The sequence below is a fragment of the Hemicordylus capensis genome, chromosome 14 (assembly GCF_027244095.1).
Source record: "Hemicordylus capensis ecotype Gifberg chromosome 14, rHemCap1.1.pri, whole genome shotgun sequence".
NCBI lineage: Eukaryota > Metazoa > Chordata > Lepidosauria > Squamata > Cordylidae > Hemicordylus > Hemicordylus capensis.
The window spans coordinates 10,644,906-10,667,606 of record NC_069670.1 but is presented as its reverse complement, the minus strand read 5'-3'; the positions used below and the strand labels follow the sequence as shown (position 1 = coordinate 10,667,606).

Below are 22,701 nucleotides of genomic sequence, written 5' to 3'. Positions count from 1 at the left end.
GGTCTAAGCAAGCTGAGGGGCTGCCGACAGGAGCAGAGCGGGAGGGCCCGGGGGGGGCGTGGGGCAGCCCCCTCCGACTCTGCCCAGGCCCACGTGCCCCAGGATAGCTCTGCTGCTGCTGCCACTGCCACCACCCTCTCACTGCCGGCACGAGGCCAGGGACGGGGCGCTCCGAGGGCCCCTGCCAGGATTGCCCAACTCTCCGTGGGCCAGCGCAAGGAGCATGCCTGGTTTGGGGACGAGCCGCTGTGCTAGCCCACGGAAAGTGTCGCAATCCTGGCAGTGGCCACCTGGGTGGGAAAGCAGCCCCAGCCCCGCCGCGTGGCTCAGCGGGGGCAGCGGTGGGCCCTCCCCTCCTTCCTTCTCCAAGGAGGAGCGGGCCGTGGGACACCACCCAGAGGTTCCTGCCGCTGCCACCCGCCCCACGTTCCTCCCCCCCCCCCGACATGTCCAAAATGCAGAACCAGTTCTTGCGGAGTCTAAATAAGGACCTTGGCCACGCTGGGGTGTGTCACTCCCTGCTACTGGATTGTGTGCATGGAAGGAGAAGGTCGCTGGGGGGGGGGCAGGCGGCTGCCCTGCAGGGCGCGGAGGAAGAGGAGCCGGCTTGGCCAGTGGCTGGGGGTCTTCCCTGCCACAAGGTCCGGAGTGCCCTCCTCTGGCTCTGGGGCCTGTGGTCGCGAGGGCAGGAGAGGGGGCCGGCTTCCGTCTCCTGGCGGTGTGTGGGCTTCCCCAGGCATCTGGTGGGCCACGGGAGGCTGGGCCCGAGAGGGCTCTCCAGCTGGCCTTAACGCGGGGTCTTCTCCTCCAGGGACCCCAGCCCCTACCGGTGTGCCGGTGCAGAATGACCTGCCTCCTCTTGAGGAGGTCGAGGAGGCCCCAGAGAAGAGACGCTGACACACCGCCATTCATATGGGAACAGGGAAGGTCCCCTCCCTGCACTCTTCAGCTTGCTCAGGTGCTCCTCCTGGAAAAGCGAAATCGTTCCTGGCCTGCAGTCGGGTGGACCGTTGTCAGGACGGGTCAGGAAGGAGGTTGACCCCAGAGGGGTGGTCTCCGTGGGGGGGTGGGGGGCCAGGAAGGGACCAGGTGTCCAACCGATGGCTCTCTCGCTTCATTCTGGCAACAGCTCTGCGCTCTTCTCCACAAGGGGCAGAGAAAGAGAAGCCCAGATTATCATGCCAGGCAAATTCCTCGGCCGTCCCTTTGAAGAACACGACCCCTGAGTTGGTCTTGTGGTCGCCAGCCGGACTTGTCCCCCTAGTTATGCAGGGTCCACCCTGGTTGCATCCGAATGGGAGGCTAGAAGTGGGAGCAGCTCTGCAAGAGATTCCCCCTCAGGGGATCATGGGGGGCCGCTCTGGGGAGAGCAGAAGAAGGTCCCAAGTGCCCTCCCTGGCAGCAGCATCTCCAAGGTAGGCCCGAGAGAGACTCTGGGAGAAGCCGCTGCCAGTCTGGGTAGACGATACTGAGCTAGATGGACCAAGGGTCTGACTCAGTAGAAGGCAGCTTCCTATGTGCACAAAATCTGCCTGCAGGGCCTCTCCCACCTCTTACGTGGAATGCATTCTGCACATGTTCAGAGGCGCTGTCTGCACAATGACTGCTGCCTATACCCTAGGCAAGCCGCTCCTCCAGTTATGTCGGACCCTTCTCTTGTTTCTGGTGCTGAAAACCCAAGCAAATGCCGATGTGGCCTTTGAGCAGGCCTCTTTCCCTCCTGGCAGAGGAAGCCCAGCCAGGCCTCTGGATTCAGAGGGTGTAAAAATGCCGCACGTGCTTCCAACGTGACCGATCTCCGGTTGTGCTTTTCTCTCTCTCCTTTTTTTAATGGGGCAATGTTTTGTGTGTGTGTGTGTCTATGTGTATTGCTGTGGTTTCCTGCGGCTGCACCTTGCCTTGCGCAGAGCTTCTGCTTTTGCTAGGCTGGTGGGGGGGAGATGCATCACCCTCCTCCTCCTCCTCCTTGGGTGACTCCGCAGCAGGGCTTTGCATCCGGCCCGGCCAGTGTGACTCACTGGCCCTCTGCCTCTGGCCTGGCGTATGGGCTTTGTCTCCCGTTGCCCCGGCAACAGCCCAGGCCCGGAGGAAGGAGCAGGAAGGCTGCCTGGGGTTGCCATGGTGTGTGCCGAAAAGCAAAGGCCTCACTCCTGCCCCCCCCCCCGGGCTTTCCCCCAAAGTCAGTGTGGGTTGTGGCCATGGCAGCAGACCACTCCATGCGGCGGCACACACATCTGTTGATTTATTTGTTTACATTCATTTTAGTTACCTTTATTTATTTACATTTATTTTATTTATCTTTATTTATTTACATTTACTTTATTTATCTTTATTTATTTACATTTATTTTAGTTACCTTTATTTATTTACACTTTCTATCCCGCTCTTCCTCCACGGAGCCCAGAGCGGTGTACTACAGACTTGAGTTTCTCTTTCACAACAACCCTGTGAAGTAGGCGAGGCTGAGAGAGAAGGGTCACCTAGCAAGTCTCATGAGGCTGAAGGGAGATTTGAACTCGGGTCTCCCCGGCCCTAGTCCAGCACTCGAGCCAGGACACCACGCTGGCTCCACATGGGGGCAGAACGTGGTTGCCCATGAGCCACTGTGGCCAAACGCAAGTGTGTGTGTGTCCCCCCGCCCTCCGGTCTGGGCCGCTTTTCTGCTCGGAAGTCGAGGGCAGAGGGGGCACTATGAAGGCAGCCCGGCCCTGGCTGTGGGGGGATGAACAGGGGGCCGGGCCACTGGAAGCCCCTTTTGCATCTGGAAGGTGGCACGCCATGCCTCCAGGGACGGGCGGGGCTCCCCTGGGCAGGTCGGGAGCCTGCCTGGCCACCAGGGAGACTGGCTCTCTCTGGGGCTTGCTGGGTCGATCCATCGGCCGGTCTGTCTCCCAGCCACTGACCAGAAGCCGGACCCTGAACAGAGGCAGATGTGGGGCCAGACGGCTCTGCCCAGCCCGCCAGCCGGCACCCGGGAGAGGAGGGCTCCTTGGCTTGCCCAGCGCAGGGGTCCTCCTCCTCCTCCTCCGTAGACCTCGCTCTGACCCGCTTCTGCCGCTCAGCTGGGCCTGCTGGAGGGGAGGGGAGCACCGAGGCATTTCCGGCCTTCTGCGAGCCACATCTGGAGTGAGTCGGGCTGCCTGCCGGCTCAGCCCTTCCAGAGCCCCCGGCCCACCCCCACCCCCGGCCCTCCTCGAGAGGCTGGAGCGCTCAGGCAGGCCTCTCTGGGCCCCCCCCCCCGGCAGGCCAGCCAGGCTGTGTCCCCAGCCCCCTCCTCTGCTCCCCAGTTTGGCTGGAGAAGGGAAGCGGGGGGCCACCGCAGCCCCCCAGCGGCAGGAGGACTGGCCGGGCCACTCCACCCCCCACCCCCACGGCTGAGGCCTCCCTCCACATTGTGCCCTGGGGGGGGGGGAATTCCTGGCCTCCCTCCGGGCCTGGGCGGATTGCAAGGCAGCAGCAGCGGGACATGAATGACTCCTCGGGCTGCTGCCTGCTTGCCTGGCCGGGCACCTCACTCCCCAGGGCTTAGGCAGTGCAGCAGCAGCAGTGGGCCCTATTGCTGGGGGGTGGGCCCCAGAGAGAGGCGCATGAATGCCCACCTTTGTGGGGCCGGGGCGGGGGTGGCAGGCGGCAGCTGTGCTCCTGTGCGGGCTCAGCAGCAGCCCCCACCCCCTTGCCTGGCCTCCCCCCCCATGTGGGTGTGGGGCAGCAGGAGCGCAAGACTCAGAGGGGCGGCAGGGAGTGGGGGCTGGCAGCTCACCCCCCCCCCCGCCCCGAGAAGAGGCACGCTGGGCCTGAGTGTGCTGCCTGGCCGGCCGCCTTCCCTCCCAAGGCCCTGGCGGCCTGGTTCACAGGCAGGGGCCATTTCCCGGGCAGGGCTCTTACGGCGGCTCCCAGGAGGCCGGGGCCGGGGCCAAGAGGCTCCCCAGCGTCACACTTTTACTGTGGGAGCCAGAGAGCCGGGTCTCCGGAGAAGCACAGCCTCCCGCTCCGCCCCGTCCTCCCGGGTTGGCCCCCTTCTCTGCCTGAAGCCCTGCTGCCAGTCAGAGCGGACACCCCGGAGTCACCTGGAGAGAGGTTCTGACTCGGCATCCAGCAGCTTCAGGTCTGGCAGGACCCTGTGCACCTTGAGCAGAGGGTTGCCCGCCTTGGTTGGCAAGAGGGTGGTTGTGCCGGAGTGGTCCGGGCTGTGGTCACAGGGCAGTGGGCAGGGCGGGGGGGGCACGTGTGGAGTGGAGCTGGCGCCCCCCCGGCTGCTCAGCTTGGGTGGGAGAAGGAAGCCTCTAGCCCCTTTCATCGGCAGGAGGAGGCTGCAGATGTGGATCGTCGTCGTCGTCGTCTTTGAAACTCTCCAAGCAGCTTCCAACTGAGAAGAGCCCGAACACCTGAAGCCCCCCTAGACATGCTCCTCTCTGTGTGGAAGGCAAGCACCGCAGCGGGAGGTGGGGGCTAGCTGGCTAGCTGGCTGCCTTGACCTCTGCCCCTCCGCTTGGTCCAGCAGGCCACCTTGGGAAAGCAACGCTCTCCTCCTCCGCGGCTGCACAGCCGCCCCTCCTTGGGCTGGGGAGGGGTCCCTGCTGCTGCTGCTGGTGGTGGGGACCGCCTGCCTCGCCCCACCCTGTCTGGGTGGGGGGCTGGGGTGCCTTACTGCCCCTTGGAGGGCCCCTGCCAGAAGGCGAGCTTAGGGGGGACCTGCCTGCCCCTTGGCACGAGACGCTGGGGAGACCAGCGTGCCCATCCAGGCGGCCTAGCTCCCAGTGGGCTTACTCGTGAGGAAGGGGGAGCCGGCCCAGGCATCTGCCTAGGACTGAGGCCAGTCTGAAGCCCCCGGAAGTGGGGCGGGCCCTCCTGGGTCCCAGTGGAGCCCTGCCTTGCAGCAGCAGCCCCTTTGCTGAGCTCCTCTGGGTCTCCTCCTGAGCCCCAGCAGCACCCCACACGTGGGACGGAGGGCCCTCCCTGGAGGAGCTGGCTTGCCTGGCACCCGTTGGAGGCTGCGGCTTCCTCCTCCGCTGGGGCAGGAGCTGGCGGCAGAGCCCCTGCCCGGCATGCAGGAGGCCCGAGGGCCACTCCAGGTCTCCAGGTCCCAGGCTGGGAAAGGGCTGCTGCCAGCCAGCGCAGACCATCCTGAGCCAGATGGACCAAGGGTCTGACTCAGTGGGAGGCCGCTTCCTAGGTTCCCTTGATCGCATCCTGAGAACGCGACACAATGTGTAAAAACCCCTGGCTAGATGCTTGTCCTGCTCGACCCCGCAAACCACACCTGGCAACGGCTGCTCCTTCTTGGCCTTGGGAAGGGCCTTCTGCACACCCCCAGAGGCACTCTTGTCTGGCCCGTCCTGCCGATTGGCCCCGCAAGGAATGCTGGCCTGCCAAGCTCTTGCTGCTCGGCCCGGACGGATGGCGAGGCAAGGAGGGGTTTCCTCTCCGCCTGCAGCCGCCTTTCCGCCTCCCGCCCATTTCTGTGGGGACGTGGTGGAGGGGCTGCCTCCGGGGGAGTGTGTGTGTGTGTGTGTGCACAGTCATAGGAAGGGAAGGAGGATGGTGCAATGAAGAGGCCGGGTTGTGGCTGGAGGCAAGGGAGCTGGCTGGCGCTCCTCCCTTGCAGTGAGCCATGCCTCAGGCATGGGGTTACTCATGGCCCCTGAACACTCACCGCCACTTGCCAGCCTCCGGGTCTGACTGGAGAGCAGCAGATCGCCACAGGGCTACGCTGCAGCCTGGCCTTCCTTGGGGTTTCCCCGGGGTGGGGGGGCACTTCTCCCAGCACTCTGTGCCAGACAGAATCTTCTGAGTTTGCTGCCAGTAAGCAAGCTCCGTCTCACGCGCAGAGTGGTGCAGACAGCACTGCCCTGGGAACCTCTTGCCACTTGGGAAAGAGGGAAGCGTGGAACACTATCATAAAACATTTTTGGAAAGCAAAGCGAAAGGTGGAGCCTGTCCGAGGGCTGTCTGGGGGGGGGAGAGCACTCTGCACATGCTCAGAGACCCTATGGTGATGATTTGGACTGAGCAGGGGAGGGGAGCCAGAGACAGGGCAGGGAGCACATTCCTGGGATTCCTCTGGATTAAGGCAGAGGAGGGGACCTCCCTGCAGCCTTGTTCTGCAAACCCTTATCTTGCTGGAGCAGATGGCCAGACGGATTTGCTGTGAGGAGCCCGTTCCAGAGGGATTTCCTCAGCCAGGGTGGACGGGCGGACAGCAGGCCCACTTGGGGAGTGTCCGCCCTTCCCAAGATGACACGGCACTGCTTGGGAAGTCTGGTTGGTGGGTTTTGAAGGAAACTGAAGTTTCCAGCTGATGATGGCAAAGATGAATTTGAAAAGGAGCTGGGTGGAAATAAGACAGCCTGGAAATGAGGAACTCAGTGAAAGGACAGAGCTGGGACTCAAACCGGCCTTGGAGCCGGTGAAGCAAGAACACCGGGTGGGATCCTGCCTGGCATTTGCATGAGCCAAATGGCACTTCTGCCTGCCAGGCTCTCCAGCTGGCCCTGTTTTAAGCGGAAGGAACAGACGACTGAAGTGTTTCTTGGTTCTCGTTTTGAGCGCATTTAGCAAAGCTGCTCTCCACTACCTGAGTAACCTGCGGAGCAGCTGAGCTCTTGTCAGGCGTCCTCGCTTGGATCCTGCAGCTGCCCTCTTGCAAAGCTCACCTTGACCCACCCACCTGGGAAACTCAATGGGAGCAATGAAAGCAGGAGAGCAAGCAAGACAGGAGTCGAGCCCCACCCCACCCCCCCGCACCAGGGTCTCGTCTCTGCCCTGAAAAGGTTGGAGGAGGGATTGGGCAAAAAATTTGTCGTTTGGGAAGGCTTTGTACTGGGCAAGTAATTCTCGCCAGTGTGTGTGCCGGGAAACTCTGGGAGGCCTGGCTCTGCTCCCGTGTTGCTCCCTCACAATGGAGCTGTTGCCTTGGATGCTTCTGCTGGGAAACCCAACTTCCTTCAGCAGCAGCTGGGGGTTTGCTGGGGGGGGGTGCCCTCTCCCCCCCACCCTGCACCATCCCTCTCCACTGGGCATTTCCTCAGATCCCGCCAGTAACCCTCTCACAGTGGCGCTGAAGTCCGTGCTCAGCACACCAGCAAAACCGGCCCCCTCCCCGGCCCCACCCAAGACTTCAGCAAGGAGAACCACCATGGGATGTCCTCTGGGTGCTACAGAGGGGGAGCGAATGGCCTTCGTGGTGGGGCTGGCAGGCATGTCGATGGCACTAGGGCTGCTGCAGCAGCAGCAATTAGGCCCCACGAAGGGAGGGGGGAGGAGGGCTTCTGCCCAGCTGCGTGTGGGGCTCAGCGCAGTTCCGGACCAGGAGGCCAACCCTGCCGCTGCCGCCGCTGCCCCCAAGTCAGGCCTGGTGGGGCTGCGCCGACAAGAACGGGGGCAAAGGGAAGGGAAGCAGGCCAGGCGGCCCGCTGAGACCACCCAGCAGCAGCCCTGTCCTGGTCCCTTCCGGGGTGGGGTGGGGTGGGGTGGGGGCTGGCTTGTGGTGTGCCAGCAGCACTGCCTGGCAGGGTGCAGGAGAGGGCCGGGCTGCTTCTGCGCAGAGGAGGGCTGAGCATGGGCCCGGGGGAGTGGCTGGGCAGGTCTGCTCCCCACAAGCTCAGCTCCATGCAGAACCGGAGACCCTCCCGCTGAGCCGCACGGCCTGCGTCTGCTGCACGGCTCTCTTCCCTGCGTGTGCAGCCGCTGCACCGGTCTGGGCTGCATCCGTGCTGCATGTGCGCACATGCATCTCGGGGGGGGGGGCCTGTGGCCAATGCTGGGCGGCTGCTGCGGCTGCGGTGTGAGGTGGGAAGGGGGCCCAGGAATCAGCCACCGACCAAACCCAACAGCCATCCTGGAGTGACTGCCTCCACCCACGAGCAGGATCAGGCGCCCTGACCACAGGAGCAGCAGCAGCCTTTCCCCTGCTCGGCTTGTCTCGGCTCCGCACGGGCGTTTCCGCCCCCTCCGTGCGGTGCCCGCAGCCGTCTCTGCCTTCTGCTGCGGAGCCTCGCTTCCCTCCCCCTCTCTGCCGCCGGCTACGCCGCGCAAGGCCTCAGCAGGGAGCCCTGCCCCCCAGGCCCCCGGACCCCCCTCCCCACCGCCCCACCATTGCTTGCCACACTTCAGAGGGCTCAGAAGCCACTTTCCTTTGTCTGGTTGTCGAATGTGTACAGCGCCCCAAACTTTCGTCTCTGAGCGGTTAACGACGACACCCGACAACATTTGGCCACCATCCCGGGCCTGAACTCCCCAAGGGAAGCTGGGGCAGGGGGGGCAGGGTGAAGAATGGCCTGCCTTGGGCTCTTCCAGGCTGGGCAGGCAGCAGGAGGTTTTCCTTGCCCTGTGCAGGGTCGGCGTTGGCACACAGTGCCCTCGAGCAGCTGCAGAGGGCCCGCTGGCCAGGAGTCCCCCTGCTGAGCCCGCCACTGTCCTCCTGGAGAGGACGGGGCCCAGCCAGCCAGGCCGTGGCCAGAGGTGTCGGTTCTGTCCCCTGCCTCTCCGAGGAGGAGGTTGCCCGGAAGAAGTGATGGCAGGGCACGGCAGCAGGGGCACGGCAGGGGCACACAGGGGCATGGCAGCAGCCTCCTCGGTGAGTGGGGGCTTTGGGGCCCCGAGTCCTCCTTCAGTATGTCCTGAATGCACGTCTCACTTCCGGCTCCCCCCCCCAGGCACTGCTGGCCAAGGGAGGCTCAAACCCGGCTGCCCAGTTCCCAGCTGGTCCCAACCGCACTCCATCCTCGGGACCCTGAAATGATTCGGAAACTGGGACCGAGCCAAAGCCGATCCGATCCGTTTGGTGCGACGACCAGAAAGAGTCTGGCTGGGGCTGGCCAGCTGCCAGAAGAGGAGGACGTAAAAGCAGGGGAAACAAAGTGGATGTGTGTGTCTTTGGTGTTGGCGTGAAATCGCTCTTGTAAGGCGGAGGTCAGAGTATCCTGAAGCACAAAAGCACCTGCTGGGGGCGGGGGACCTGTCTGGAAGGTGGCCTCGGAAACAAGCCCGCTAAACAGACTAGTCCTCAGTGTCTTTGACTAAACCCTCTGCCCACACAGACCTCCCTTAGTCAATTGGTTGCCTGGAGGCCGTTTCCTTCCCTCCAGGCAAGTGACTATGACCAGCCTTCCTGAAACTGACACCCTTTGTCTCTTTTACTCTCTAGCACAGTTTCTCCCCTGGAATATTTTGCTAAAATCAGGGGATGTTTACAGACATAGATACACAGAGAGAATGTGTGTATGTATACATATTCGCACAGAAGAGAACGGGCTTCTGCAGTGTGTGTGTGTGTGGCGGGAGAAACACCCCTTGATATTAGGGCAAAAGCGTGTTGGGAGAAGCCTTCTGCACTTGCTCAGAGGCTTTGTAACCAGAGTTCCCAACTGACTGTGCTTTTTCCAATTGAGAAGCTGGCTGCTCCACCTGGAGCCTTGGGAGGGGGCGGTGGTCTCTTTAGTGATGAGTATTTTTCAAGGCAGGGTGTGAACAGCTTAGGAACACAGAAAGCTGCTGACTACTGAGTCCGGCCCTCGGTCCTTCTAGCTCAGGACTGTCCACACTGACAGGCAGCGGCTTCCCCCAGGTTTCAGGCTCAGGGGCCTCTCCCAGCCCTACCAGGAGATTGCTCTCGCCAGGGGGTGAGCCTGGGACCTTCCGGGGGGGGTGGGCTCTGCCACTGAGCTACCCGCCCCCCGCAGCTGAGATCCTGGCCGGCCTTTCTGTGCGGCCTCCTTTCCCCTGCTCCCTGTGGGGTGGGGCTGGGCCTTGCGTTCCCACTCGGCGGCTCAGTCCCCAAGAACCAGTTCTGCAGTCATTCCCTGGCTGGTCCTGCTTGTTGCAGGCTGGGGCTTGCCGGTCGGAGAAGAAAGCCAGCCAGGCAGCCAGCAGACCTGCCTGGGGAGGGAGGCGCTGGCTGCCGAGCTGAAGAGGGAGCCTGGCTCCAAGCCCCCTCCCTGCTCGGCAGAAGGGAGCCCCCCCCCGGAGGAGGTCTGAGGGGCTCCGCCTGGCCTTCAGGGACCCAGCACCCACACCTCTGCGGGCTGCTACCTGCATGCGCCCCCGACCACTGGCGTGGCCTCCTCTCCCCCAGAGCCCTCCGAGGACCCCCTTGTCAGCACTGTCTTCTTGCAACCACAACCCCCCGCCCCCCATGTCTGGGTCAACTCCTGGGAAGGCCCCGCTCTTCGCCAGCAGCTGTTGTGCCCAGGCAGGCCACTCTGCCCTCTCTGGGTCCTTCCGACGGGATTCCGTTTCTGGTGGGGCACAATTTGGGGAAGTGTGTGTCCTTCCCTGTGGCTTCCTGTGGCCTGCAGCGAAGGCGGAAGCAGCTGCCTCGGAGTGGCAGGTGGGGGGCTAGGCCCCAAGGACGGAGGAGACCAGTGCTGCCCAGTGGGGCCAAGGAGTGGGGCTTGCTCCTTGCCTGCAGAGGCCTGGCCTGGGTGGTGACTCAGTCTGTGAGGCTTCTTCTCAGACTCCTCCTCCTGCCCAGAAACCGGAGCGGGGGGGGGGAGTGTGGGGCGCGCCCTCCTGCTCCTCATGGGGCGAGACTAGGAGGCGGGCCTGCCAGGCGGCCCGAGAGGCTTTGCGGCCAGGGCTGGGGAGGGCTCCCAGGCCAAAGGGAATCCCCCTCCTGCGCTGGGCTCTGTGCACTGTTGCTGCGGAGACCAGAGCACAATCACAATAGAAGCAAATATTGCCCGTGCCAGCAGGCCGGTTGCCAGGGAGGGGACTGGGGCAAGCCAAACCGCCGCATGGCCAAACACGGGCGGTGCGGGGAACCCCGTCCGGATCTTGGCTCACGTGCTGATCATTGGGGCATGGCAGGCAGGCCTAATGCCCCCGGGGCTGTCCCTCCCGCCCTGCCCACCCCCAGTCTCCCTGTGGGACTGGTGCCCTTTGGGGTCCCCGTCTCCCCAGGGGGCCCTTGGCGAGAACCAAGGTTGATGGGCAGTGGTGGGCTTGGGGTGGGGGGCCCTGTCTGTTCCACGGAGCCTGGGTGGGCTAGTTCCCTTTGGCTGCCTGGCTCAGCCTCACTCCCGCAAGGGGACCCACGACCCAGCCCGTGAGCTCAAGCTCCTGCACGCCAGCCATGCCCGGGGCTGCCTTGGGCAGGGGGTCGCTGCCACACCCCGCGACAGCCCCGAGGGATGGAAGCCGGCCCACACTCTGCAGGGCTGCCTTCCCAGCGAGGTGTCCGCAGGGCGGCTGGAGGCACCGTCCACACAGCCAAGGGCAGCATGCAGCTGTGCCCCAGATGGGGGCAGTTGCTGAGTTGCCCTGCCCGGAGGAGGAGCCCCAGTCTGCTCCTCCCTCTCGTAGGGGGCGGCCCTTGAGGTGCTTGGAGAGGGGGATCCACCCCGACTCCTCTCTTCGGAGCTGTCCGCTCTGACCTGGGCGCCAGGGTCGACCTCTTCCACTCCGGCCTGGGGATGCTGCCAGCCCGGGAGTGAAGCTGGACCCTCCTCCTGCCTGCAAGCAAGCAGCTGCTCTGGCCCTGAGATGGTTCCCTCCCCAGCTCGCACAGGGAAGCCGTGGGGCAGACACAGGAGAGGCAGAGGCCCACCCTGGGGGCTGATTTTGGCCCCTGGTTCGGGGTGGGTGGGGGCAGGAACCCCTTCCCGGCAAGCAGAGGGCCACCTCTGTGCTCCCCTGCTGCTCCTTCTCCGGGGCTTGGGATGGGCCTGGGCTCCCCCCCCCCGCAGACTTCAAGGGGCTTTGGTGTCTCATTAAGCCTCCTGCCAAGCAGGCCCTAATTAGAGGAGGGCGCTGGAGTGCTGGCGCCTCCCCCCCCCCTCCGGGGAGCCTGCAGACGGCCCGGCTGGCTTGCTGCAGGCCCCCACAGGCCGGGGAGATCGGGGCAGGATCCCCCCAGCAGGGCCTGGAGCGGAAGGGCCCCACAAAAAGGGGGCTGGGTCTGTGCTGGGGGGCTTCAAGCGACTCCTTGCCCCTGCCTTTGCTAGATGGCTGCAGCCCCGGAAGGGACAGCACCAGTTCTGCAGGCGAGGAAGGGCAACCCACATGCTGCTCGGGGTGGGGTGGGGGGGCCCTCTGGCTGCTGTGGGGCGACGGCTCCCCTCCTCTACAATTCTGCTGCGACAACAGCTGGAGAAGCAGCTGCAGCGCAAGGGCCTGTGTCGTCTCGGGGGGGGGGGGCCAGGGAGAGGCCGTCTGTCCCAGGGGGCGCAGTGCGGGGAAGGAAGGGGCCCAGTTCTGCCCCGTCTGTGCGCAAGACAAGGCTTCCCTGCTGCCCCACACAGCATGCTGCACACACACGCCCCCCAGCCACTGCTCCCCCCCCGCTGCCTTCACCCTCAGCCTCCTTGCAGGCCGTGTGGGGTGGTGGGGTCTGCTCAGGGTCCCCCCACTGGCCAGAGGGCCGGGCGTTATTCCGCCTCTCTGCTATGGCCACCGAGCGAGGCCCCCCGGGGCAATGAGGGGCTCGGGCCTCGGGCTGCCTTCCAGCTTCCCAGACTGCTTCGGAGGCCAGGAGCAGATTGCAGGCTGCCTGGAAGGGGGCGGGGGCCATACATGGATCTCCCCGCTTTGCAGGACTAAAACCCAGGGTGCAGTGCCCGGGGTGTGTGTGTCTGTCTCCCAATGGCGCGGATTGGCAGGAACTTCAGGAGGGGCCCCAGGGAGCAGGAAGAAGATGGTCCCCATGCACAATGGGAGGGTGTGGAACTCACTGCCACATGACGTGGAGATGTGGCAAGGCTTGTAAGGCTTCCCCCGCTTAAAAACAACCACCACCACCAGACCAGTGTATGAAGGCAGGCTTTTCCAGTCAGTAGTGATTAGCTATGATTGTCTCATTGAGCCTCCCAGACAGGGACGAGCCATCTGAACGAAGCAGCTGACTGGTGCTGTTTGGCAATGGAATGTGGAACTAGGTGGCTGTCTGGTGCAACCCTGCCAGGCGGAGCTTATCTCCTGGTGCCGGGTGCCAATGCATTTCATGCCAGAGACTGGTATGTGTGGTGAGGGGGGAAAGGCTACGGTCCGATACTGAATGGCTAATAGCTGTTTGGGTTGAAAGATCTCTCCTCTGTGAATGTGTCCACTCCCTTTCCCGCCCCCTGTTTCCAATCTATCAAAACATTAAAAAAACCCACCACACTTGTGGCAGTGAGTTCCACAAGTAAATTTTGCACGGTAAGCTGTTCTCTTTGGTCTGTGCTGAAGCTACCACCCATCATCTGGGTGAGCTTGAATGAGCAGCCCCCAAAGGAACCCCCCCTCCCCGTGTGCCCTTTGCAGATCTAGCAAGGCCCAGGGCAAGGACTTTGTCGTGTCTTCTGTGTGAAAGAAGCATCTCTCTGCCGCGAAGGGACAGCTGGCCGATCTGCACCTGATCAGCAGCCGAGGGGACTCCAGTGTTTAGCTGGAGAGACTCTTGGTGATATTTATAACACATAAACAAGTTGCATTGGAAGGATATTTATAGTGGATAAACAGAGCAGGTGCTCTGGGTAAGGGCGTCTTGCTGCGGCCTGCAGGAGTGGTGTGTTTCCGTCATAGATGGGCTACCAGCAGGAAGTCTGTGGCTAGGCACATCCCCGCCCCCCCCTGCTGCTGCCACCTCCCCCCACCCCGCAAGCATCTCAACTTCCTCCTGTTAACATCTAGTTCTCCTCATCTTAACTCTGCAGGAGCTTCTCCTCCTCTTAAGGGATGGGGGTTCAGCTCTCAAGATGTTAGGCAATCCTCTCCACGTCCTGTGGCAATGAGTGCCACACTTTAGCCAGGCTTTCTAAGGGAAGTTTCCCTCTGCAGATGCATTTACTGGTCCCTCCTGGCTTTCTTTCTTTCTTTCTTTCTTTCTTTCTTTCTTTCTTTCTTTCAAGTTTAAGCCAGTGGTTGTCACTGCATCTAGAGGGAGTGAGTTGCACAAGCTGATTTCGCGCTGCATACCAAAGTATTTATGAACTGGTGGAAATTGATTTGCAGTAGGTTAGAGGGCTGATGAGGAAGAATATGGCACGGAGGGTGAGAGGGACTCCTCTTCAGCTTTTCAAAAGATGCACAGTCTTTTCCAATATTTGTAGTGTTGTCACTTTTTAATAGATTGGTACGATTTCTCATGCTGCCACGCGGGGAAGTAACTTGCCCAGGGAGAGAGAGGTTGCTGGTTCGTATCCCCACCGGTCTGTTTCCCAGTCTATGGCGGGGGGGGGGTTGGGAACGCCCCCATCGGGCAGCAGCGCTATAGGAAGGAAGATGCTGAAAGGCCTCGTCATCTCATCCTGCGTGGGAGGAGGCCACGGTCAACCCCTCCTGGATTCTACCAGAGACAACTGCAGGGCTCTGGGGGCGCCAGGAGCAGACACCGACCGGACGGCACAACTTTGCCTGGGCTTGACTGTTTCTTAGCAGTGGTCAACTGGCTTGGGGTCATGGCTAATGAAAGGCTGACTGTGCGCTTGGAGATGCGCAGAGCAGGTGGTCCATCCCTGTGACAAATACACAAGGCAAGAGAGCCATGGCCCTTAGAGGAAACTTCCCTGCGCCCGGCTCGGGGAGGGCGGGCGGGGCTCAGCAAAGTCCGGGGAGGAGGCTGGTTAACAGAGCAGAGGGCTGGCTGGCTGAATGGAGCCTCCAGGCCCAGGGGCAGTCCACCAGTTGCTGCGAGTCGAGCAGCAGCAGCCTGCTCCGGCTGCTGGGCTTGCTGTCCCCTGCTGGAGGTAGGGTGCTGGGCGAGCCCTGCTCTGCTCGGCCGGGCTCCTCTGGGGGTGGGTGGAAAGAGAGGCTGAGTAAGTTTGCAGAGGGTGGCCGCCTGTGCTGCTGCTGCTGCCGCCGCCACTCCCTCCCCCCCTCCCCCCCTCTCTGGGTCCCTCCCCCTCCTCCCCCCCCCAGCGCTGGGAAGGGAGCGGGTGGGAGGAGGCGGCCCAGGCCGGGCACACCCAGGTTCAAGAGCTCAGCCTCGCGCGGGGCGCTGCCCACTAGTCTGTGCGCTCCGCCGCCGCCGCCACCGCCGCCGCCAGGAATCCGGAGCCGGGTTGGGGTCTGGCAGTCCCGGGACACACGTCGACGCCGCCTGGCATGGCCGTGCCGCGCAGCAGCTGAGGCCACCCCGACAGGTACCCGCGCCGCCGGGCCGGGAGGGTTTCCCACTCCCCAGGGGCGCCGCTGCTCCAGGAGGGAGGGGGTCGGGGCAAGCCCCCCCTTGTGGGCAGTCCGGGCGGGGCGCTGAGACGCGGGGGGGGAGCCCCTCGTGTCCCCCCCCCCCGCCACCGTGGAGGCACCCTGGGCGGGACGGGGCGCCGCTGCCCCTGGGGGCGAGGGGGGTCCGCCCGCTGCGTGGGGGCTGCTCTCGGAAGGAGGGCTTGGTGTGGGGCGGGGGGGGGGCTCTCGTTTTGCACGTGGCGGCGCCGAGCGGGGTGCGCCTGCAAGGCGTTGCCCGACTCCGGAGTGACTCGCTTTGCGATCAACAAGTGGAGCCGGACCAAGTGTGCGAGCCGGACAGCGAGCTGGGAGCGGAGCGGGGCGGGCTTTCTCTCCCGGGCTGGCGACTGGGGACGGGGGCGCCGCGGGGCTCGGCGATGGCCAGCTGCGGGGAAGGGGCGGCCAGGGCCACCATCAGGGTCCCCCCAGCCCCGCGCGCGCGCGCGCGCTGCTCCCGTCGGCGAACTGCTTCTCCGCCCCGGGACGGGCTGCCTGGCTGCGGGGCGGCTGCCCTCCGGGCGGGGAGAGGCTCCTCCCCCCGCCCCCTCCCCGCTGGCCCCCCGCCAGCTGCTGCCTTGGAATGTGGTGGCTGGAAAGACTGACGGGACGGGACGGGACGGGAGGAGGCGGCCGCCCAGCCGGGGGCGGGGGGGGGAGCAGCCCTGGAGGGAGGGGTCTGCCTCGCCGTCTTCTGGGGGGCGGGGGGTGCGCCAGGACTGTAGCGTTGCGTGGGGGGCGCTTTTCTGTGGGGCTGGAGGGCGCCTGTCCCAGCTGGGGGGTATGTGCTCGCGAGGACAGACCGGCAGAAGCTGCGCGCGAGGGTCCTTTCTCCTGTGCGATGATCGCGGTGCCCGGTTGATTGGGAACCGGTCGGGGCAGAGCCCCACCTCTTTGGGGATGGAAAAAGCCGGGCGAGATCCAGGGCCCGGGCATGGGACTCGCTCATCTGCTCCTCCGCCCCAAGAACAGAAAGAGGTCGGTCTCTCCTCCTCCTCCTCCTCTCCCCACATCAGCCCCTCCACCCAGGTGGAGGGCAGCCGGCCAGGTGCTCTCCTTCTGGGAGAGATCCGGGAGGAGGAGGAGGGGGGAGGCTGGACTTGAGATCCCACTGGGTGGGGGGCATGCCCCGTGGTGGGCCACCCCCTCGGGACACCCCACGGCTTCCGCCCCCTTCCCCGCCCTTCCCACCTGGAGGGGGTGTCCCCCCCCCTTGGGAAAGGAATCCAGGGCAGGGCAGGGCGTGGGTGGCCTCCTCCTCCTCCTCCTGCTGCAGGACTCGGCAGGGCAGCCCGGAGCAGGCGGGATCTGGCGCGCTGGGGCTCAGGCACGGCTTCCCTTTCACTCTTTGGGTGTGGCACCCGCCCCCCCCCCCGTTTTGGGAAGCTGCTGCGCCAGCTCGGCCTGCCACTGCCGCCGCAGCACACACACCTCCTGGCTGGTGGACTCCTGGCCCTTGGCTGGAGGCCTGGATGGGCTGCTTCTTCTGGACCCCCATCTCTGGCATGCAGCCCCAAGCGCCAGGCGCCTGCATGGAGAAAGCTAGCCCTTCAGGGAGAAGGACCCCCCTTGCTTGGGAAGATCTCTCTCATGGGGCACCTCTCCTCAGCGCTCAGGAAGGGGGTCCCGATCCGGAGCCCGGCCAGCATGCCTGCAGCCGTCCTTGGCTGAGGCCTCGCCTGCCTGCTTGCTTCTGCCGTGGTGGCCTTCTGACCCACCCCACCCCAGCAAGGAGCACCTGGGCCCAGGAGGCCTGCAGGAGGGAGAGTTGCGTTGGTTCTCTCAGAGGGGCTGGCCGGCCACCCGCCCTCCAAAGCACGTCGGGCGACTTGGCTTCTCAGCTGTCCTGTCCCTTCTCCTCCTCCTCCTTCTCCTGTTCCTCCTGCAGGGAGGTTCGCTGAGGGCACCATGCAGTGGAGGGAGAGAGGCGGAGGAGGTTACATTCGAGCCCTCTCCTCCTGGAGTCCCTCCACAAGGCGGGGGGGGCCAGCCCAGGGCTCTCCTCTCCTCTCTGGAAGGGCGCTGGGCTTGGGGGCTCCTGGAGGTCGGGGGGGGGGGAGCCATTGCCGACGCCCGTGGCTCCCTTTCCCTCCCCGAAAGGAAGGCGTTGGCTCCTCGCTCGCTCACGAGGTCGGGGCACGTGAGGCGGGAGCGAATTCATGTTCCTCAAGGAAATGTGCTTTGCTGCGGAGCCTGGCTTCTTCCAGGATCCCTGTCCAAGATTTTTGTGGAGGCTGGTTTTGGAGAGGAGGACTTGTTGGCTTGCCAGTTTGGATTTGACTGGGAAGGAGAGAGAGAGAGAGAGAGGAGGGGGTGGATCTGGAGGGGAGCAGCAGTGGCACCAAAGGCAGTGGCGGGGGGGGGCCCCTCTGCGTGTCCCTGGGATGCAGAAGAGGATCCTGGGGTGGGGCCAAGGAGAGGGCGAGGAGGAGGAGGAGGAGGACTCCAGCAGGGGGCAGCTGGCACTCCTGCTGCCCCAGCCCGGCCGGATTCTGCGGCCTGTTTCCGTTGAGCAGGTCTGTTCTGTTCGGCCAGATCTCGGCAGCCTTCCGCCCGTTTGGGCTGGCTTGCAACATGTTGCTTTTGCTACCCAAAGCTGGAGGAGGAGCTCACCTGAGCGAGCAGCTCCCCTGAGAACCTCGACATTTTCCAAAACCCTGCAAGCAAGCTGGGCCTCTCAGGTATGCCCGGAACCCAGCCCTGCCTTGAGGAGAAGAAGGTGCTGCCGGGCATTCCTCTGGGAACCCACAGCAACCGCCAGCCGGCGGCCCCGGGACACCTTGCAGGCTTTCTGAGGGGGCGGGGCGGCCCAGGAGCCCCCCTCCGTGTGCCAAGGTGAATGAGGAGGCAGCGGCGGCAGGAGCCGGCGTTGTTTCCATGCTGCTGCTGCACTGGGAGAGGGAAGGAGGCTGCGGGGCGGACTGACCCTTCTCTCCTCGCCAAGGGAGTGGAGCAGACCTCTCTCAGCTCTGGGCCTAGCCCGATGGACCAGTGGCCGGACCCGGTGTGGGAGCCTCAGGGGGCCCCACAGCCAGTGGCCGTGGCCTGGCTGGGCACGCAGAAGGCCTCCAGTCAAGGGTCCTCCAACCTGGTGGCTGTTGAGGCTGGGGCTGATGGGAGCCGGTGGCCCAGCAGCATCTGGGGGCCCACGTTGGAGAGCCCCGTCGACGGCTGCGATGGGCAGATTCCCTGCCCTCGGCCAGGCTTCTGTGGGGCCTGCTAGCGTTCGGCCTGCAGGGAAGACCCTTCTCAGCCCTGTGCCTATGGCCCAGGATGTTCCGGAGGCTTTGCAGGACTGAAGAGCCTTTCTTTCGTGGCTGGGAAGAAGGCAGGTCCCTGTCTGGAGGGGCTTCCAGCCCAAAGCCAGCCCCAGGAGGTGGAGAAGAGGGCGGGCAGGTGAGATGAGGAGAGCCCCATCCAGGTGTTCCAGTCCCGGAGCGGACGAGGCCGTTGGGCCGGCCCTGAAGGGGAGAGTCCACGCACAGGCCTGACGTCCCCCCCCCCCCGAGTGGCCGGGAGCTCCTTTCCGGAGGCGGAGCAGCCTGTCCCTGGCAGAGGCGGATGGAGTGAGGCGGTGCCGGCAGTCGTGCAGAGACCGGGCGGGGAGACTCCTTGGCTGCTGCAGGGTGCTGCTGCTGTTTCGGTCGGGCCAGGCAGTTTCCCTGGGGATCTGGGAGCCAGCCCCCCAGTGTCGGCGCCAGACTGGGCTTTGGGGTGGCCACGGGCTGGCAGAGGGCGCGCAACGGGCTTCTGCCTCCGAGGACCGAGGCGCCTGGGATGTGGGGAGCTCCGGCAGCCCACGGCCCGTGGCTCTCTCCTCCTCGTGCCCCCCAGGTGGCAGAGCCAGCCCTGGCGCTTCTGGCCGCAGACCAGCCGAGCCAGCTGCGGGTCCAGCCACTCTGCCCCAGCGTGGCCCGGCCACTGGCCCCTTCTGCTTGCCCCCGAGCTCCCTGCGAGGGACACAAGGGTGGCGGTTCAGCTGGAGGCAAGAATGTGGGCTCTTTCTCAAGCTGTTTGTTTTTCATGTTGAGAAGGTTTTGGCAACCCAAGGCTTGCAGGCGGTGAGGTGGAAAGCAAGCCTCCCCCGCTCAGCGGCCGGGGCGGAGCCTTCTGGGGGGGGGGAGTTGGAGGCAGCCAAGAGGGGGGTGCTGGGTTGCGTCCTAGCTGGCGGCAAGCCCCGCTCTGGACTGGCTCACGGGTGCCGACGACGGGGGCTGCTGGGCTCTGGAGAGGAGTCTGTGGTTCTCCTCTGGCTGGGAAGGGCTGTTTCCCTGGGTGCCGTGAGGCCTGCTCTCCTCTTCCCGGGCCTCTTACGCTCTCTATTCTTATGGGTTGCTGGCCTTGTGTAGGGGAGTTCCACCGGGCCGGTAGATGGGAAGGGGCCTCTTGGCCGGGGGAGTTGCCAGGAATCTCTTTCGCTTTGGAAGATAAAAGGGCCGTGACAGTGTGGCGCCTGCATGGCAAGCAGGGGCCGGCCCGTGCACCGTGGGTGGGTTGCTAGGCTGCCGGCAGGGTTGCTCCGTTTGGCATGTTGCAGGCTGGCAGGCAGTAGCCCTTGCTGGCTCCTGACTGGGCTTGGGGGAGAGGTGGCTGTCCCCCTGGCCCCCTCCTGCTGTGTGCCCCCCCATGGGAGAAGCCGGGTCTGCCCTGGCTAGCACTGCAGTGGGAGGTTCCCCTGAGGGGAAGAGCAGGCAGGGCTGGGGGAAACTCCTGCCTGTAGCCTGGGAGAGCCGCTGCTGCCCGTCAGTGCGGGCAATCCTGAGCTTGATGGAGTGAGGGTCTGGCTCGGGAGAAGGCTGCCCTCTAGGCCCCTCTCTGGGCTGCCCTTGAAGGCTGCTCAGGGGCTGCGGAGTCGCGGGGTGAGGGTCCCTCCCCTTCTTCCCACTGGGCCATCAGAGCCATTGAGCTTTCCAGCCGGCAGATCCCTGGGTGGCCGGCAGGGATCCCCAGCAGTGGTTGACTACAACTCCCATCATTCCCCACCAAAGGCCACTGCAGATAGATAGGGATGCTGGGAGTTGTGCTCAACGTTGTCTGGGAATCCCTGTCATGGGGAACATGGCCTCTGACGCGCAGTCCTTTCACGGCAGCACGGGCGCACTGGATGATGGGAGTCGTAGTCCAGCAACCACTGCAGAGTCTCCCCTACAGCAGCAAATCAGATTTTGCTCTGGAGAAGGACAGGGGGAAACAGCAGCCTGTTCTGCTCTGGCGGGCCACGTGCTCACTGCTTCCATCCCAGCGTCCGTGTTCCTCACCTGTCAAAACGGGAGGGTGACGTTTTGGCTTGGACTTTGTGCCGCTCTGCTGGGCGGCGTTGAGAGTTAGAAGACTGGCCGATCTGCGTCCACGCCCAGCTTGTCCCTGGGGGAGGAAGGGAAAGAGCCCCTTCAACCCTCCTCCCTCCTCCACACCTTGCCAAAGCGGCAGGTCCCTGCCTGGAGGAGCTTACAGTCCCAAACCCGGCAGTGGGGAAGAGAGCCGGCGGGGAGGGCGTCCTTGGCCCAGGGACATGAGTGGGGGTGGAGGAGAGGAGGGGAAGCCGGCGTGAGCAGCGCGGGCAAGGCAGGGAATCCTGGGGGTGGGGAGCAAGCAGGGCGGGGGCCCAGCTGGGATGCCGGCTGCCCTGGGTGCCGCAGGTGTGGCAGGCAGGCTGGCCGGCGGCAGACTCTGCTGCCCTCTCCCCTTCCTGCCACACAAGAAGCCGTGGGCGGGCAGGCAGGGGTGGGGTGGTGCCAGGTGCGGATTCTGCTGCTGGGGGAAGGAGAGCCCCCTCCACCCGTCACTCGCAGCCCACTCCTGTGCGTGTTTCCTCGGATGTAAACCCTCCTTCGCCCAGGGAAGCTCCCTCCCCAGTGAGCGAGCACAAGGCTGCCGCCTCAATGGCACGGCTAAGGATGGAGAGGGCAGTTGGGGGTCTGGGTCTGCAGACCCCACCTCCGCCGCTCAGGGGTTTCCACCTGGCCTGTAGGTGAGAGGTGTGTGCGTGTCTGTGTTGGGGGGTGGGGGGTGGGGCAGCTGCCAGAGCAGAGACCAGATTGCAAGAGGAAGGATTCCGGAGGGAGGAATCCTGCTTCACGGGGGAGCCCTGTCCAGCGGGCTCCGTGGGGGTGGCTCCTTGGGCAAAACGCGCCCAGAGGGCACCTCGCAAGTCTGGAAGGCTGCCCAGCCTGTTTGCAAGCCCCAGGGGCAGCGGAGATCCTGCCCCTGTGCTGTGCTGCAGGCCAGCCGGAGGTCTGGCCTTCCTCCTGTCTGGCCCGACGGGGGGCTCCCTCTCGGCTCCGGGCTTCAGGAGCAACAGAGAGAGGTCCCCCCACTCCTCCCCCCCCGGAGAGCCCTCCCCATCTCCTCCAGCCCTCAGCTCCCCCCCATCTTGCTGGCCCCCCTCCCAGCCCCTCCCGGTGGATCCTTCTTCAAGCAGGATGGTGCCCAGAACCAGGCTCCGGATTCCAGGAGGTGGGCTGGTGGGGGGCTCCCTTCCCTGCTCATCATGGTCCGTCCCCCCCGCCCAGTGGGGAGGGCTGTGTTGGAGGGGCTGCCCCTTCCCTTGGGTCTCGGACATCTGCCCCCATGGCCCTCCTCCCCTGCTGCTCATGTGACTTCATATTTCAGCGTTGCTCTGCTTGGCTAGCGGAACAAAGATATAATTTCTGCCCCCTGCACAATCCAGCCCTTTCAAGGCCTGAGCGGAGTGGAGAGCAGAGGCACGGCCTCCAGGGGAGGGAAACAGGGTCCCACTTGTTTGGGGAGGTCTGCCCTGGCGGCGGTGGTGGTGGGGGGCATTGTCCTCACTCCAGAAGCGGCCCCCTCTCTCACGGCAAGGTCATCGGCCAGGGGGCACTCCTGACACCCAAAGCTGGGTTGCATTAGAAGCCTAGTCCTGTGTGGCATGCCAGAGGGATTCTGTCCGTTGGCGCATAGCACGTGATATTTAGGGGTAGGCTGCCTGTGGGCATGGAGGCTCTACACAGGATGGCAGCAAGCAGTGCTTCACACGACAGGCCACAGGGTTTGCTGCCCCCTTGCTGGAGTGGCTGTAAAAGGGGGCTTGATGAACATGTGGAGGAGGAGGAGATTCTGCCTGCCCCGCTAGATAGACAGCCTCTGTTTCTGCAGGGCCTCTCTTGGAAAGCCAGTGGCTGGCTGGCTAAAAACGAGAGGGGTGCTCTGCACACTCCTTTCAGTCGGCTGTTCTGGCAACGTAGAGTCCTCGTCATTTGCTTGCATGTTGTGTTTGTGGGCGGGAGGGGCCCTGGGGAGCGCCCCCCCCCAGAAACCACCTTGCCTCAAGCCCAGGCTGGCTCCATTCTTGTGGATGAGGTTAGACGCATCCTATTTGTGCAAGGCCCGTGCGAAGGCTGCCGGTGAGGGCTTGGAGACCCCTTCCGTGTGTTCCCACGTCTTTTCCGCTTCAGAAATCTTGCGGCAACTCCAAGGCGTCCTGCTTGGCGTGGAAGTGGGCTGCGTTTGCATTTCTGGGTTGGGTTGGGTTGATCTGGAATTTTATTTATCCTCCATCCTGGGGTGGAGGAAAGCAGAATGTTGGGAGCGGGTGGCTGA

At 64.3% G+C, this 22,701-nt stretch overlaps 1 protein-coding gene across 1 annotated transcript in view; it reads left to right on the top strand.

The window, feature by feature from the left end:
• The first annotated feature begins 14,923 nt into the window (after positions 1 to 14,923).
• LOC128337369 (neuroblast differentiation-associated protein AHNAK-like) overlaps positions 14,924 to 22,701 on the top strand; it is a 40,187-nt gene continuing 32,409 nt past the window's right edge. The window contains exon 1 of the mRNA XM_053278297.1: positions 14,924 to 15,059. The gene's annotated coding sequence lies outside the window, so the exon portion shown is untranslated. The remainder of the gene's footprint in view (positions 15,060 to 22,701) is intronic.